Source organism: Chiloscyllium plagiosum, chromosome 23 (genome assembly GCF_004010195.1).
Source record: "Chiloscyllium plagiosum isolate BGI_BamShark_2017 chromosome 23, ASM401019v2, whole genome shotgun sequence".
NCBI classification, from domain to species: domain Eukaryota; kingdom Metazoa; phylum Chordata; class Chondrichthyes; order Orectolobiformes; family Hemiscylliidae; genus Chiloscyllium; species Chiloscyllium plagiosum.
This window is the reverse complement of record NC_057732.1, coordinates 2,472,251-2,477,501: the sequence shown is the minus strand read 5'-3', so window position 1 is coordinate 2,477,501 and position 5,251 is coordinate 2,472,251. Positions and strand designations below refer to the sequence as shown.

Genomic DNA, 5,251 nt, shown 5'->3' with positions numbered 1-5,251 from the left:
TGATCACCTTATTGGGATTGTATTATAGACCCCCTAATAGTCAGATTCAAATTGAGAAACAAACTTGTAAGGAGATCTCAGCAATCTGTAAGAATAATACGGTAGTTATGGTAGGGGATTTTAAAGGGGACTGCCAAAGTGTGAAAGGTTTAGATGGAGAGGAATTTCTTAAGTGCGTACAAGACAATTTTCTGATTCAGTATGTGGATGTACCTACTAGAGAAGGTGCAAAACTTGACCTACTCTTGGGAAATAGGGCGGGGCAGGTGACTGAGGTGTTAGTGGGGCAACACTTTGGGGCCAGTGACCATAATTCTATTCGCTTTAAAATAATGATGGAAAAGGATAGACCAGATCTAAAAGTTGAAGTTCTAAATTGGAGAGAGGCCAATTTTGATGGTATTGGGCGAGAACTTTCGAAAGCTGATTGGAGGCAGATGTTCGCAGGTAAAGGGAACGGCTGGAAAATGGGAAGCCTTCAGAAATTAGATAACAAGAATCCAGAGAAAGTATATTCCTGTCAGGGTGAAAGGAAAGGCTGGTAGGTATAGGGAAAGCTGAATGCTGATAGGGAAATGAGGAGGGCAAAAAGAGGACATAATATAGATTTGGCAAATAGAATTCAGGAGAATCCAAAGGGTTTTTACAAATATATTAAGGACAAAAGGGTAACTAGGGAGAGAACAGGGCTCCTCAAAGATCAGCAAGGCGGTCTTTGTGTGGAGCCTCAGAAAATGGGGGAGATACTAAATGAATATTTTGCATCAGTATTTATTGTGGAAAAGGATATGGAAGATTTAGACTGTAAGGAAAATGTCCAGATTACAGAGGAGGAAGTGCTGGATGTCTTGAAACGGGAAAAGGTGGAGAAATCCCCAGGACCTGATCAGATGTACCCGAGAACTCTGTGGGAAGCTAGAGAAGGGATTGCTGGGCTTCTTGCTGGGAGGTTCCATTCACTGACAGCTAGCTCTGAGGAAGCCGGACCAATGTCAAGGACTCTCCACGTGTAAATGTAGGGTACCGGCCTCTGTAGAGTTATTTCAGCTATTCTAACTGCCTCCCTACCCAACCTGACTGAAGTGAACGCATTAAACTGAGCTAACTGCTTCATTCAGTGCCCTTAGCCAAATGCAGTGTCAGAATCCAATTGCAAATGGTGCCAGACATTCTTTTGGAAGTGAGTGCTGCCTGGAGGGTAGGTTTGAGAGCTGTACAGGAGAGGTCATTCCATTGAGGATCTAGCATGAATGGTCCCGTCAAAGAGGTTCTGAAACCAATCCACCTCCAGATTTCCTGGCTTTTTATAGCCTGTGTGGCTTCTACATGGACTTGATGTGAGAGGTTTCTGTCCCCTGACTGACAAGTCACTCCTCCCTTTCAGTCCTATTCCCCAGATTTTTATTCAGTTCTGTGCAGGAGAGGCTTCTGCTTTACAGAACATCTCCTAGTATTGGATAAGGTGACCATCCATGGGTTCAAATGATGTACAGTCAAAGGGGTCTGGTCTGTGGCCTTGGAGGCACATAATGGTGACCAACAATGTAATGAGGCTTTCTCTAACCAGTGGATACTGGAGCGATAAGTTCTTTTTTGTTCTTTTATGTGTCTAGGCCAGCATTTGTTGTCCTTTCCTTTGAACTGACTGGCTTTCTAGGCCAGTTCAGAGGTCAGTTAAGGGTCATCACATTGCTGTGCATTTGGAATCATATTAACATTTCCAATTTTTTATTTACAAAATTTGTCTTCTTGCTATGGTGAAATTTTATGGGATTATTTGCTTTCTTTCTCCCTAATTCTAAAGCACAGCAAGCTGTTTCACATACTCCCCCAATATTTCATTGTGGATTGGAAGGAATAGTGTTTGGCTGGTTACAAGAGGAGAAAAATCTCATGTATCATCAGTTGTGCCTTGTGATGCAGTAATAGTGTCCCTACCACTGGAACAGAAAGCTCATGTTCATGTCCCACTGGTCTAGAAGTGTGTTATAACAGGTTGGTTTAAAAGAAATCTTTTATTGTCATTGCACACATCACCTCCAACATTGGGGAAGATGACAATTTGGACACCAGTTGTACATGTGTTGAGCAGTGTCTTGTGCGTCCAATATATTTTGCTGCTGTGTTGTTGGTCCCAGATTTGTACTTGCTGAAAGTCTCTACATTGAATATATTTTCACAGTCAGGTGCAGGAGATGTGGGCAAGGGTCACTACCCAGACTCTCAGACCACCCCGCATCCTCCAAACCCCAGCTCACTTAGCATCTCAAATGTTCACTTCAAATCAGTGCTTTTACCAAACGCTGAGAGAGAAAAACGCAGATGAAAATAATTTGCCCTGATTAAAATCCCTGAAGCTATGGTCCACAAACTCTTCCTCCCACAAACAGCCTCATTAGGAAAAGAAGATGGAATAAAGCATTTCATCTAACTTTAAATGCATAATGAGGCTTCAGTTGAACAAGCTACAGTTCCCTTCTTTTGTTTGAAAATAATGTCTGATGTAAAATGTGATAAATCTGTTTTGATCATAATATTTTCCATGGTTCACAATATCAGTTGTAGACAGTAACATAGTTCACAGGAACATTCCTATAGATCGTACAACAGGGGCTAAAATATCAATTTATTAACCATTTGTGAATTTTTAAACATACTTTTTGGAATATGTGGGGACAGACAGGAAAGCCCTGTTGAGGGATCAGAGCTGTAACAAGTGCACAAGGAAAGAATGAAAAATGGATGTGATGAAAGAAATAAGAAACTAACACAGAACTGATGTTTGGACTCATACCAGAGGATCCACCTTAGATCATGATACTGAATAATTTATTTCTACATTTGACTAGCCTCATCAGCTAGAAAATATCAGGATGATAAACCAGAAGATCCCCATAACAGGAGTATGGTCCTTCTGAAAAAAAGGTCATAACAGGCTCGAAATGTTAACTCTGTTTCTCTCTGCACAGATGTTGCCAGACCTGCTGAACTTCCCCACATTCTGTTTTTTTCAGATTTCCAGTATTCACAGTATTTTGCTTTCAAGTGACCCCATCTACATCAGTCCTAGAATGCACCTAACATTCTTTGTGTTTTAACACTGACTGATTGAGGGCAATGGTAGAAGTAATAGCACAAGGTGGAAATTCAGCATCACAGCATATAAATGATTTACAAGCAAAGTTGATGGGAGGTCTGTCAGAATAGGTTCAAAGCAATAACTGGGGAGCAATAGGCTTGGTGTATTATCACTAGACTATTAATCCACAGAGGAGAAAGTGAGGACTGCAGATGCTGGAGATCAGAGCTGAAAATGTGTTGGTGGAAAAGCGCAGCAGGTCAGGCAGCATCCAAGGAGCAGGAGAATTGACGTTTCGGGCATGAGCCCTTCTTCAGGAAGGGCTCATTCCTGAAGAAGGGCTCATGCCCGAAATGTCGATTCTCCTGCTCCTTGGATGCTGCCTGACCTGCTGCACTTTTCCAGCAACACACTTTCAGTATTAATCCACAGACCCTGGTTCAACTCCCACCACAGCAATTTCAATTCAATAAAAAGATCTTGGATTAAGATTCAAATGATGATCATGAAACCATTGCTTATTGTTTGGAAAAAACCCCATCTGGTTCACTAATGTCCTTTTGGGAAGGGAAATCTGCCATCCTTATCTGATCTGGCCTACATGTGACTCCAGACCTACAGTAATGTGGTTGACTTTTAACTTGCCCTGAAGGCAGTTTGAAATGGATGATAAGTGCTGGCTAAGCTAGTGATCCCTCATCCTGTGAATGAGAAAAAAGCCTTAAAGTTTCTGCCAGCACATGCCATTCATAATGAAGGAGTACTTACCATCTCCTCTCCAACAGAGCTATCCCTAGACCTCCAGTGTGATTTTAACCCTGACCCTAAACCATGAAGGTGTCACTGGACAGTAACACTATCAGATAAAATTGATACTCAGCCATATCTAGAAATATAGGAAGACACCTAGAGCTGGTTTCCAGGTGTGGAGGGGTGAATACATGGGGAGGTTGAAGGAGACAATCTCGGAGTGTCCAGGACTGAGATGTCTGAAGGCATAATCACCATTGAGGGACCAAAGGAGGGGAGGGGGCCAAGAAGTAGAATTGGAGCAGTGAAGAGTTCGAGAGGGTTATAGGGATGGAGAAAGTCACAGAGACACAGAGGACTGAGGTTATGGGAAGATTTTTGACAATTATAAATCTAAAACTGAGGTGTTGCTACATTGGGAACCCATGCATATTCTGGGTGCGCCTGGAGACTGTTTTAGCTGATATTGTTGGCTGGTCCAGGTGCCCAAGGGGTTAAAGGAAACCTGGTAGAATTCAGCGAAGGCCGTCGGCCCGCTGAGAGGCACCAGGAGTCTCTTCCCAATCTGTGTGTATTCACACAGGGGGGTTGGAGTGTAGACAGAGCACGTTATACTGTCTGGCCCTTGTGTCAATCTGTAGTGAGAGAGGAACATCAGGCTGGCATTTAACTCATTTAACTCCTCCCTTGTGATGTTAGGCTTGAGTGGTAAAAGTACTGACGTCAAGTGGAGGTGGGAGTGCTGAGTGTGGACACAGGGCAGAGAGGAGGAGAAGGGGAAAGACTTGTTTACACAGACTGCAAAGAGCCTGGGGAATAATGCGGAAAGGAAGTAATCCGGAGCTCTTGTCTGACTGATCCAGCTTCCTGCTCAGCAGGATCCAGTTACAGCAGCGGAACATTTCAGACCCGTGTGAGCATGGAAAAAAGGAGCAGTTTGCATCGGTGATCGTATCGAAGGGGGCAACGGATCCACAGATAATAGCAAAGGGCTGCAAGTGTCGGGTATGTGAGCACTGACTGTTACCCCGGTCAAGCCTGTTACAATGGGGAGCAAGGGGCCGGATGGCCTGAATAAAGTTACAGCGGTGAGCAGGCTGACTGTCTGGGCGAGTGGCTCACTCTCTCTCAAAGTTTCGCCTGGGCCTGGAGAAGTAGAGATAGTGAGTGAGACGGAACAGCGACAGTTTTACTTTCCCCAACTGAGCCGAGTTACAAATGTAAAGGGGAGTCCCAGTGACAGTGTGAGGAGTGTCTGGGGCATGAGTCAGACACGGGCAGTGTGTGAATGCAGGGAAATGATGAATATTGGGGGGGGAGGTTTAAAGTGTTTGTGGAGTTGAGGGTTGTGTGAGGGGTTTCAGGGATGTGTGTGTGTGGGAGGGGGTTGAAGGGGTATGTGGGTTTTTGAGAGGGGACGTG

At 44.0% G+C, this 5,251-nt stretch overlaps 1 protein-coding gene across 2 annotated transcripts in view; it reads left to right on the top strand.

Moving 5' to 3' along the window:
• Positions 1-4,464: 4,464 nt before the first annotated feature.
• The window catches only part of elk3 (ETS transcription factor ELK3), a 99,403-nt gene continuing 98,616 nt past the window's right edge, over positions 4,465-5,251 (top strand). Inside the window, exon 1 of one of the 2 annotated variants that reach the window (XM_043713295.1) lies at positions 4,465-4,834. The gene's annotated coding sequence lies outside the window, so the exon portion shown is untranslated. The remainder of the gene's footprint in view (positions 4,835-5,251) is intronic. The other variant, XM_043713292.1, reaches the window with a different exon arrangement.